Source organism: Sciurus vulgaris, assembly GCF_902686455.1.
Source record: "Sciurus vulgaris genome assembly, chromosome: 17".
In the NCBI taxonomy this organism is placed as follows: domain Eukaryota; kingdom Metazoa; phylum Chordata; class Mammalia; order Rodentia; family Sciuridae; genus Sciurus; species Sciurus vulgaris.
In genome coordinates, this window is record NC_136478.1 from 47,885,281 (window position 1) to 47,897,964 (window position 12,684).

The 12,684-nt window shown below is 52.8% G+C and overlaps 1 pseudogene across 1 annotated transcript; it reads right to left on the minus strand.

Moving 5' to 3' along the window:
• Positions 1 to 6,745: 6,745 nt before the first annotated feature.
• On the minus strand, positions 6,746 to 8,129 carry LOC306647645 (splicing factor U2AF 65 kDa subunit-like; annotated as a pseudogene). The gene has a single exon. The product of its transcript is annotated as a splicing factor U2AF 65 kDa subunit-like (transcript).
• Between the last annotated feature and the right edge of the window lie 4,555 nt (positions 8,130 to 12,684).

Sequence of the window (12,684 nt, forward strand, 5' to 3'; positions counted from 1 at the left end):
CATGCTGTCACCTCGGGCGTCCCCCTAGAGTGGGCAGGGTCCCTTCCTGTTGCCTCTCAGCCTTCCAAATCTCTATGAAAGGGGACTGTTCTCAAAGATGGACAGGAGAGCCAGACGGGGAGGGTCTGTCCATCATCACCACGCTCCCAAAAGGCAGAGCTGGCTTTTGAACCCAGACTCCAAGGGCTGGCTTCTCCCTGCACCAGAAAGAACAAGTGACCCACAAACGTACCTGCTGGGGGTGACCCGCCTTCCCTGCCATGAGCTGGTGCTGAAAGCCATCCAGTTAGTGTCCCGAACTCAGTCCAGACCTACTTTGGAGCCAAGTCCAGCCACGTTAACATCTTAAAAGAGTGAGCCATTCCTCTCCTCCACCGGGGACCTCGAAAGAAGCTGGCAAGGGCCTCTCTGCAGCCGCCTCAGGCCTGTTTGGACCAGGAGGGGAGAACAGGGCTCCAAGAAGCCCAGTCTTCAGCCCCATTCCACCACACAGGGCCCCACCTTGGTCTCACTCTGCAGCTGCAGTGAGCACCAACTCAGAGCTTTGAGGCCAGCGCCCCCGAGCAGGCTGCGTGTCCCCATTAGGAGGGGCGGGGCATCTGCCAGAAATTAAAAGCTGCCCAGAGCCAGTTCTTCGGAGAGCTGACAGCATGGCTCTGAGGGATGCAGCCTCTCCTGGTCCTCCTCCAGGGCTCTGCCTGCAGGTGTTTAAAGTTGTCGCGAAGCTTCATCCTTCCCCTTTGATGCAAGGCAGATGCCGTCAGGCGGGGGTGGGAAGTTTGCTTCAGTGCAGGACGTGGTAGAGTCAACTCCAAGTGGCCCAGACACCCGTGGGGTTTGTGGGCTCTTTTCTCTCCTAATCATTTGTCAGGATCACAGGACTGGATTTCCTCAACCTTCCCAAGTAGCCTTCACCACAGGGCCTGGCAGGTGCTCCAGCCCAGGAAAGCTGTGCACCTCCAAGCTTGGGCACACTCCTTCCCTGCCCTGTCGCTATCAGGGGGCACCTGGTCTTATTTCCCACCAGAGCTAATTGAGACCTGCGGGAGGGTGGGGGCTGGAGAAACAAGTGGGCTTTGAAACGGCAGGTGAAGGAGCCTGGATGTGATTTACATTCTTTAATTTTAACAAGTATTTCAGGCCCTTGAAAAGGCTTCTCTATGATAATAAACAGAGCCCACATGGAGCCCGGCTGGCTGGAGATGCTGAGCAGGGTGGGTTATGTCCCCATGCAGCCCACAGTAGCCAGGGCAGCACAGGCATGCAGAGGGGCCACCTACCTGGTTGGTCCTTGTCGGGAGTTCGGTGGGTTGGTGTGCACTGTGGGGTTTTGCCACACACAAGCAGGATAAAACAGGCAGAGCGGCAGAGGACAACGGGCAGGCTCTGCCTCCCGCTGCCAGCTCTGCTCCTCTTATGCCAGCACTGGGGACCTCTCCTGGCACCCCACCCCCTGCCTCGGTGCTCCCAACTTTGGAGGGGGCTAAGATTTAGGAGCAGACATCACGATCTTGGTCCTAAGGCTCGGGGAGAAGCCACGGACGCTCCATCCATTTGAGGAGTCTTCTTAAATAGGCTCCCCAGGTAAGCTCAGCCCAGTGAACCGCCCATAGCCTGTGACCTCTGGGAGCTTGCTAGAAAGGCAGCCACAGGCTGCCCCAGACCATTGGCAGAGGAGCCTGGGCTTTCTTAACACTATCGAGGCCCCCTATCTGGAACCTTCCAGGCCAGGCTGCACAAGAGAGTCTTCCAGGCATGACTGTAGGAAATGAGAAGCTCCTCCTTTCTCTCCAGGAAGGATGATCCAGGTGGCCCCCAGCAGGGCCCCGAGCTGCCCTACAGCTGCATGTTGACAGCCAGAGCGAGCTTGGCCAGGGCCCATCCGTTCACAGGGTCAGCATCCTTGTTGTGGAATTGCCTGGAGACACAACCTCCCTCTGTGAAGAAGATGGCAGAATAATAACCCCCCAGAAATGTCCACGTCCTGATTCCCAGAACCCTTGAATGTGTCACTTCACATGGCCAAAGAGACTTCACAGCTGTGACCACAAAGACCTTGTGATGTGGGGATTATCCTGGGTCCTCCTTGTTGTCAGGAGGGTCTTTATAACCTGGAAAGGTCATATGGGAAAAAAGGTGATGCAATGGCAGAGGTGATGTGGCCCAAAGCCAAAGGATACAGCCTCTGAAAGTTGGAAGGGGAAGTATGACGTCCCCTGAAGCCTGCCGACGGAACCAGGGCCACCTGTATCCAGACTTCAGCTCCATAAGACTGCAAGAGATTTAAACAGGTGCTATTTGAAGCCACAAGTCTGTAGCAGTTTGTTACAGCAGCAACAGGAAACTGATACGCTCTGTTGGCAGAAGCTTCCCTGGAGGCTCATGTAGAAACCTCCCCCTCAGGTAAGGGTCACCTCTGCCCATAGTGTCATTGAGATCACCTCTTGAGCCTGTCCTGAGTGGGTTGTATTCAGTGCCCACAGGCCCTGCTACTCACACCCCCACCTGCAGGGTACAGGATGTTCTAGAAAGAATCCCAGGTGGCACAGAGAGAAGGTGTGACTTGTCCAACATCGAGTACAGTACCTCCCGGAAGAGCAGGTCTGTGTTATGCCTCCCTGTGGCCCACCAGGTTCTGGGGAGTGGGTTTGCACACAGTCAGGACTTCACTGAGCACTGACTGAGGTCGTGTGAGCATCCTGGCTGAGCCCTCCACATCCACAGCCCAGGGCTCCGGTCTGAGTAGGTGTTTGTGCAAGGAACACGCTCCGCTCATCGCCAGCCATGGGTCTTCTCATGCTCCTGCTTCCTGGGTGTCTGCAACCACCATGTGCACCACCACCTCCACCAGCCTGCTGCTCCCGAGTCCCAGCTGCACACGTCTCTGCCTGGATCCCCACATACATCAAGCCCTCCTCCTGGCAGACGCCGGTGTCATGGCTTACCCATCCCTCCCTCCGCGTGCCACATCCAGTCCTGTCCCAGAGCTGTCAGTCACATACCTCAATGTCTCCTGGACCCGGCCTGGCCTCCATCCTCCCTGCCCTGCTCCTGGCTCGACTCCCCAGGAAGCCACCACGGGCCACACTGTCCTCTGACCCAATCCAGTCGCCCTGGGGAAACCACCCAGGCCTGGGGCTCCCGGCCCTCCCACCCCCCGGTCCAGCACCAAAGGTGCGCTCACCTCCCTACGCTGGGTCATTCTGTTCCTTTTCCTATTTTGCTTCAAATCACTGTTTCCAGATACCGAGTGTTTCCACCCAGTGGTGAAGATGCGAGTGTCTGTGTGTGAACTGAGTCACCTGTTGTCACTTTCTGCTGAGCACACCAGCGCCTTTCAACCAGGCGCTGCCCACTCTCCCTCCACCTCTCCACCTGGCCGCATCTGCCTGTCCTCCGGGCCAGGACCCGCAGTTTTCTTCCTGGGGGTGACAAGACCCAGGCCCACTTCCCTCTCACTGGGCCCCAGGCTGCGTTGTGGAGGACACGTGCGTTCCACTCCCCAGGGGACACACGGTAACAGGCGTTACCCTGTCCATCTCTCCTCTCTCCACCCAATTCTTTTCCCAACAAAAAGAGCCACAGCCGCTGTGAAGGGTGACCCGCAACCCCACCGTGGGAAGAGAAGCCCAAGCGCCCAGGTGCCCACCCTGGGCTGGGTTCCACCTGCCAGCCATGCCCCAGCTGTGGGCCGAGGCCACCGTCCACCTGCTGAGCCCCAGCCCCCAGCTCTAGCAGAGGCAGTGGGGGGCTGGGTGCATAGCCCTGTGCCAGGTCCACCCTCCCCAGAGCTCACGTCCCACTGAGCTCCACCTGAGAGAGGGCACTTTGGCACCTGCGTGTTTGTAACGCTCACAGGATTCTCCCTGCGAGGCTTGAGCGCCCGGGAGGACGGACGTGCATGCTGGCCCTGCGTGCCAGACTGCAGGGGGAGCGGGGGGTCTCTGTGCTGGGTGGCTCAATGCCTTGATCTGGGTCCCCAGTGAGAACAGGACAAACCACTTTCAGACCACAAGTAACCATGGAATCCACCAGTGCAGATCAAATCCTGTGACCCAGGAGAATACCCACTGCCAATATCCGCCCACCTCCCCTGCCAGGAAATGCCAGTTTTTTAAACAGCCCAGCAGACCAGGCATAGGGGCTGCTGACACCTGCACAGGTGTGCAGACACCTGCTTCTCCAGGACTGGGAAGGGCGGTCTCTGCATGCAGGCCGAATGTCCCTCTCCCTGAGGTTTCTAAACAGCCCTGGTGGAGCCCAGGGAGGTGAAGGCTTGTCATCCCCACTAGCGTAGGAGAGGCCTGGGGTCTGTGTGTAGCAGGCTCCTTCTCACTGACCCTCACAAGAGGCCCTAGTCGCTTCTGTACAAGACGAGAGAGGACAGCATTGCCCAGTCACAGGGACAGCTGACAGGAATCACTGGGCACAGCAAAGGGCACCTGCCCTGCTCCAATGCCCACCATGAGTGTCCCCTAGAACCAAGGCCCTCCAGCCCTTGAGTCTCAGGACTGCTTTTCACTCTCAGAACTTGTCCAGCATTACACAGATCTTCTGCTATGCAGCTCCATCTACTGATAGTTATGACATTTATGAAATTTGATATTAAAATTGATTAAAATTCTAAATATTCCATTAAGTCATGAAAGAGAGTGAGGGTACAGTGGCCACATGTTAGCACCGATCACACCCTTTTGAAAGACTCAACAAGAGATGGTCTTTTATCGATGGGTCCCCTGGAACCGACAACTACGTCCCTCATGAGTTTTGCCGTCTATTCCCTCAGAGCCCGTTGTCTACAGAGCACTCTGGGGAGTTGCCTGGATTTTGTCATGTGTCATTTGGAAAATGTGTGTTCCCTGCCCTGAGCAGCTGTGCCAAGCGTCAACACATGCCATTACACGGCCCAGACACTGCCTGTGTTAATGCTGTGCACATCAGAAAAGTCCTTAGCAGGAAGTGTACAAGCGGCCAGTGGCAGATACAAGCTTCTGAAATTCTCATTTTGCTTAAAAGCTCAAATATTTCCTAGAAGTCACAAGCTCACTTTGTTCATTCTCGGAAAGGTGTCTGCCAAGCATGGCAGTTGAATAACCACGTTTGTCCGTCCTTCGCCCTTTCCAGTAAGTATTCCATGAAAAAAGTGCCTGCCTGGCTCACACCTGGGTCCCTGGAGATGTTCAGATGGCAAGGGCTGGTGTCCAGATGCTGGGGCACAGCGGAGCGGGCTGCGTGCAGACACTGGTTCCATCCCAGGCAAGATCTGAAAGGCATGGACTCAGAGTTAGCCAAAGCGAGATTCCACTGTCTCTCCAAGGACACTTCTGGGTGATGTTCTCTTGCCCAAGCCTGCAGTGCTGGCAGAGGGCTCTGACACACTGGGTACTGGGGCCCAGTGGGCACTGTCCCTCAGCAGTCTGCCCTCTGTGGACTCCACACAATCAGCGCCAGGGTCAGCCCTGTGGAGACGGCAGATGACTTCCTAGCACAGTGAGACCAGGGCGAGCTCAGGGATCCCTGAAGTGTCCTGGTGCCCCCACTGTAGAATACCCACAGCCGTAACTGCTGGGATGGGGTCAGCCCGAGGAGGGTTGTGGAGAAGGAGGAAGGAGCAGGGAAGGAGGGGTGTCTGGTAATCAGCTACACCACAGGGACTGGTCTTGAATTCAAGCCTGTCCAGGCTCTGGCACCCTGGGAGCCCCGCCACAGTGTAGTTGGAAGGGGAGCCACTATGGGCGCTAAGTGAGTCCCAGTCTTCTGGAGACCTCTTCATGTCACGATGCGGCCCTGGCCTCAGGCTGGGTTCCCCTAAAGCTTGCCTTCTTTGGACGAGGGACCTCGGTGGTGTTCGACACTGTACCAGCATGGCTCTTGGCACCTGGTGGGCTGACTCTCGACTCCGCACGGGTCACGGGCTCAGCAGGCAGGGGACGCCTCCCCCACAGGAGCTGAAGAGAATTCATGGGACTGAGGCACACAAAGGGCTCCCTGTCACCTGCAGGAGGACGGCTCATTCAAGACAACTGTGACTATTATGGGTTTCTAATTTGTCCTCTTTGAAACAGACTGATTATTTAAAATAGAGTTCCTGACTTGTAACTTTTTTTTTTAAATACTACCAAATGTTTAATGAGCAAATTCATCTTAGCAAATATGAAACTGCCACAGAGAGAGGAGAGGGCCAGGGGCCATGGACTGGGGGGGGGGGATCGGAGCGAGTCAGGAAAGGCCAAAGAGAACCAACTACGTAAGAAACCAGGGAAACTAGGGAGGGGAACCGGGAGGACCAGAGGACAGGAGCTGTGGTCCTAAAGGGGAGAGGGCAGGGCACGGAGGGCCGGACAACAAAATTCAAAATAGTTTGGCCATAAAATATAACACACTATGTTCCTACCATGGGGAAGGGGAGGAGAAAAGGGGTGTAAGGGAGAAAAGGCTGTTTGGGGAGGGACCGTGGGGATCCTACCCGCCCTGCTGTGCACCCGTCCCCATCCCAACCCCTTCCCTCTGGGTCTGTGTGGGTGCATGTCTGTGTGGGCCTGTGTGCACTTCCCCAGTCCCTGCCCTGTCCTAACCTCCCAACCCCCCCCCCCCACCCTTAATTGCTGCCATTCCAGTGCTGCCGGCTGTCAGGCCGTCATTCAGCTGTCACTCCTCTGCCCATCATCTTCAGAGGGAGGAAAGTGGGGGACAGGCAGGGAGAGAAGCCTCCAGCCAGCCCTGCCCCACCCTCCCCAGGCCACCTCTACCAGAAGTCCCAGCGGTGGTAAGAGTCAGGTCACAATATTTGGTGACAACCACTCTATTGGGGAATTTGGGACCCGTCAGGCCCTGTGTGGCTTTCTGGCAGTCCAACACAGAGGTGAACTCCACGAAGATCTTTCCGGAGCCGGGGCCCTCAACGCCATCCACAGGCCGGGGGACCTCAATGGACCTGACCAGGCGGTACTTGCTGCACTCATCCCGCACGTCCTCCACCATCCCTCATACTCCTCATCATCCAGCAGCTCCTCTGGCAGCACCATGGTCATGAGGCACAGGACCTCAGTAGGGTGGCCGCCCATTTGCACCTGTGAGCTCATCAGGCCCGGCACCTGCAGTGTCACTGGGTCTGGTTGATGGTGCTCAGCGTGTCATTCTTGGCTCCCACGCTCACCCTCTGGACGAGCAGCTTTTTATCCCCAAGCTACATCCCATTCAGCCCAGCAATGGCCTGATCTGTGACGTTGATGTCCACTACATAGCCCTTAGAGAGCCCTGTGGCACTCAGGTTGAAGGCCTGAAGAGCCCAAACGATGTCAGTAGCTTTTTACCTGGTCATCATTCAGGTAGTTAGGTAGCCCCAATGAATAGCCTGTGGGCAGAGTCGGGGACCACAGTGGATACAACTCCAGGCACATAGACGAGGGATTCTCCGACATGCCAGGCAGTGGCTGGTAGTCATGAGGCCTGTGGATCTTCAGTGACTGGCCCTGGAAGATGATGCCATCAAAGGCCAAGGCCTGGGTGGTCTCCTCCACTGAACGAAATGCCAAAAAGGCAAAATTCTTGTCTTGGTTAATCTGCACAGCCAAGACCGAGTTGCCAGGGGCCTGGGTTAGCACCCCAGGTGCATCTGGGCATTGAAGAAATCCATCATGGCCTCCTCAGTGATGCCAAAGGGGATGTTGCCCACGTAGAGGCACTGGGCTTGTCTACTCATCTGGCTCCCAACCACGGGCACTGGCATTGGCGTCACAGCCAGACCATCAGGGCTCATGGTGGCGGTAGCTGGACTCCGACCCGCAGCTTGCATGGCCCTATACTGCATTGGGGTGATGTGCTCAAAGCCAGGTGGCTGCACGTCCCAGTATTTACCAACCTCCTTCTTCCTTTCATGGTGGGGGAAGAATCAATCCACCGCGCTCCTCTTTAGCGCCTCTGGTCAAAGGTTTGCATTGTCTCCTGTCCCGACAGGCACTGCGCTGGTGCGGGTTGGGCCGTCCCAGCTCTGGCTCCTACGTTTGCGGTCCCGACTTGGAGAGCGGCTGTGGCTGCGCTTCCGATGGCGGTTCTCCTTGTCTCCTTCTTGTTTATTCTCCTTGAGCTGCCGCTCCAGTTCCTCCAAGTCCGACATGCTGAGGCGGCCGCCTAGGCCTTGGGCAGCTCCCGCCCCATCTTGCCGCCCGCACTCTGGCGGCTTCGGCTACTTCAACCCCTGGCTTCAGCTCCGGCCTTGTAACTTTGCGAAACAGCTCTACACTCGGCACCGCGTGCGCGTGCACATGTGCGCGCGCACACACAGGCATGCACGCTTTAGAGGATCATTTTCTCCACACCTCGCTGGGAGGCGCTCTGTGATTTGGGCAGGAGTGCTTGCTGCTGCTTTCCCAGAGTGGAGTTGTGGTCTGTGCGCCTCGGCTGGTGTGCAGGGTCTCATTGGCAGGTGTGTGGAGTCTGCGATGAGACAAAACCCACAACAGACGCAGGAGGGGCTGGAGCCCTGGGTTCTGAAGGTCTCTGGAACAGCTCAGTGCAGCACGTGTGGCAAGTCTCCATAAATTATGAGCAGGAGAGGGTGGGGAGTTAGCTCAGCTGGTAGCAGTGGCTTGCCTTGCAAGCACAAGGCCCTGAGTTCGATCCCCAGTACCGCAAAAAAAAAAAAAAAAAAAAAGAGCAGGAGAATCAATCAGCCGATCTGGGAAGCTGAGTAAGGAAGTGACCCTCCTCCTGGGCACGGTGTCCCACCAAGCCTGTCTGTCTAAATGACTCCCATCGTCCTTCCATCTCTGCATGAGAAATGCCATCACACTCTGATGAGCCAACGACAGTGGCGCTCTGGGTTCTCTTCTGCACAGGCTGCATCCATCTGGGAGAGCACTAGGCGTGCCCAGGGTGACAAGGAGCGGCCCCACAGGCCAGGTCCGCCCACACCATGGCACAGATGCTCAGGAATCAGAGACCTGAACCCTGGACTGGAAAACAAAAACAGCATCGACTGGGTCATCCAATCGGGGTTGCCGTGCAGTGCCCACTGTGGATGGGCACAGCAAGTAATGGTACAGGAAGCCCTGGCGCCCTCCTGGGCTTACAGTCTAGCGGAGAAAGGAGAGGGAGGTCAGAAATCAGATACAATGCACCATGCCATCAGAAAACACTCCGAATAGAGGCAGCACTACCAGGAAGCCAGCAGCAACAGAGGATCTCCGACCATAAGGCAGTGTGGCGTGGAGACAGGCCACAGGCTGGAGCCACATCAGGCCTGCTGGGTCTTGACTCCACCCCCACCAGGGAAGTCTCTCACTCTCTAAACGCCCCTTTTCCTTGGCTGTACACCAGGCATGATGGTACTTACCGGAACACTGCTGTAAGAAGGACAGTTGCGCCCCTGGGGCCAGGTTGCCAAGAGCAGGGATTGTCTCCCCAGCGGCAGCTGTCTGGGGTGTCCCCAAAAACAGGAGAGCTACATCAGAGCCACGTCTGCATTGCTAGGCCAGGGTCCCTGTGGGCACGCGGGGGGGGGTACTTGTAGGAAATCCATGGGCAGAGGGCCTGTGCCCCGTGGAGGTGGGAAGGTGCTGGGAGGGACGGCTTCCAGGAGCCAGAGACGGCATCACTCTCCTCCTTCGAGGTCTGCCCAGGGCAGGAGGAGCTTCCTCAGCTCATGGAACCCCCGGATGGTTCTGTTCCCCAGGAAGCTGTTCACCACCCCTGGCTTGCTATCCGACATGAACCCCGGATGCCCTGGAGCTACTGGCCAACCCAGGTCTCCCTGTGCCAGCCCCCTGGAGGCAGAGACTGCTCCTAGTCACTCAGAGCTGTTCCCAGTCACGTGGTGGCTGGTCACTCTAGGGCCTGATTGACAGATGAGGGATGCTGAAAAGAATTAAGTGTCAGAAATCCAAGAAATAAGATTTCAGAATAAGTTTTTGTCATGAGATGCTGCTTTTGTCCAAGTAGGGCTGGGGTTGTGGCTCAGTGGTAGTGTGCTCACCTAGCGTGCATGAGGCGCTGGGTTTGATCCTCAGCACCATATAAAAAATAAAATAAAGCTATCGTGTCCGCCAACAGTTTTAAAAAATCCAAGTACAGGCACATACTCTTCTCTGTATATTCACTGAATTACTAAATGATGAGGTTTAAAACTACACCATACTATTTGTTTTCTGTACCACTGAGGTACATCTGCAGTCCTTTTTAGTTTTTATTTGATACAGAGTCTCATTAAGTTGCTTAGGGTCTGGCCAAGTTGCTGAGGCCTGCCTTGAACTGCCATCTTGCTGCCTCAGCCACCCAAGTAGCAGGGATTACGGGCCTGAGCCCCCACTCTCGGCTTCACCTGTTCGTAAAAAATAAAATAAAAAAAACAAACACAAAAGATAGGTTTAATTTGAGGTACAATTGTAAAAATGTCTTTATTCTAACTCTTTTGGGTGACTTTATCTAGATTTAGAATTTTAGTTTAAATAGGGTTCCATTAGATGTTAAGAGAATTCTATGTTATTGTCTTCAAGCTTGCCTTGTTTTCTTAAAATGCCATGACAGTTTAATATTTTTTCTCTTTCTCCATGGAAGCATATAGGATCATCTCTTCATACCTGTTCATTAAATGTGACAGAGGTGTGTATTGGTGTGAGTCTTTTTAATCACTTTTGTACAGGGTACTCAGGATCTCTATATTTTGAAGAATCATGAATTGTATTTCTCTTGAAATCTCATATTTGTCCACTGAATTTTCTCCCATTCACTTTTCCCCTTTTTTTTTCTGGAACTCCTCAGCTGGATGTTAACAGTCCTCATTTTATCTGCCAGTTTCCTCATCTTTTATCATTTTTTTCATTGTTTTTTATAATATGCCTATTTTCCCCCAGATAGGATTTTACTAAACTGCCCAGGTTGTTCTCTAACTCGTGATCCTCCTGCCTGAGCCTCCCAGGTAGCTCATAATGCAGGCACGCACACCAAGCCAGGCCTTAACTTTTAAAGTCAGCCAGATAGCAGCATGCCCTGTAGTCCCAGCTATTGAGGAGGCTGAGGTAGGAGGATGCTTGAGCCCAAGAATTCAAGACCAGCCTGGACAACAGCAGGACCCTGTGCCTCCAAAAATATTTTCTTAAAGAGGTATCTTATTGTTCATTTCCAAAAGAGTTTTTATAATACCTGTTGCTTCCTTGACATAATACTTAGGTCTGTGCTACTGTTGAGTGTTTTGTTTTGGTTCTTAATGTCTGTTCCTTACCTAATATCCATATCTTTATAGGTTCTAAACTGTCTTTCGTATTATAGTTTCCCCTAAATATTTGTGGATTAGTAGCTGTATGTTTATTTTATTCATGATGCACTAAAAAGGTGATTCATCTATGTATATAATATTTATATATTATATGGCTAGAAATAACCAGATGTTCTTTGCAGTATGAGTTTTTTGAGGGGGTGGGAAGTTGGGACCAGGGATTGAACTCAGGGGCACTCCACCACTGAGACACATTCCCAGCCCTACTTTGAATTTTACTTAGAGACGGGGTCTCACTGATTGCTTAGCACCTCACTTTTGCTGAGGATGGCTTTGAACTCACAATCCTCCTGCCTCAGCCCTCCCGAGCCACTAGGATTACATGTCTGCTCCACTCAGACTGGCTGCAGTATGATTTCTTGAAGCCAGAAATGCCTATCATTAAGGAAAATTCTATCATTAAGGGTGAAAAAAATTTCTTATATGCTGGAACAATTTGCTGCAACAAATTACATCCACATTAATAGAGGAAGGTCTTAAAACCATGATCTTGAACAAAAATAAATCAAGGAGAAGATGATGCACATAATATAATGATGTATTTAATTTGAATAAATAAAACAACATTAATGTTGTATACTAAGTTAGGAAAACGGGTATGTGTAAATGTATAAAAAGTAGCAAAAGTTGGACAAATTCATGGTGGGTGCTTGCATATGTGGATGAGGAAGAATGGGATGAAATAGACGATGGCTGGAGGAGATTTTGGTTCCACATCTAAATGTCCACATGTTATTTCAAAACTGCAAAGAATCATAAAATATTGGGTACTTCCCGACAGTGGCAATACATGTGCTTACATGATAGGGTTAGCTTGCCATAGCTTTAACAGAAAATGTAGATTTACATTATATTTTAAAATAATGTAACAGTTGTCCATTTCCAGACACTGAGTTTTTTTTTTTTTTCCTGTTAGAAAATACATCTGAAACTTGGAATGGAACCACCATTTGACCCAGCTCCCACTCCTTGGCCTATACCCAAAGGACTTAAAATCAGCATACTACAGAGATACAGCCACATCAATGTTCATAGCTGCTCAATTCACCATAGCCAGATTGTGGAACTGACCTAGATGTCCTTCAATTGATGAATGGATAAAGAAACTGTGGCATTATATACAATGGAATACTCAGCCATAAAGAATGATAAAATTATGGCATTTGCAGGCAAATGGAAGAAATTGGAGAATATCATGCTAAGTGACATAAGCCAATCTCAAAAACTAAAGGACGAATGATCTCACTGATAAGGGGATGATGAATAATAGGGGGGTGGGAGGGTTAGCGTTAGGTTAGGGTTAGGTTTAGGGTTAGGGTTAAGGAGGGGGACAAGAATGGAGGAAGGAAGAACTGTATAGAGGGAAAAGAGGGGTGGGGGGTGGGGGAAGGAAAAAAATAACAGAATGAATC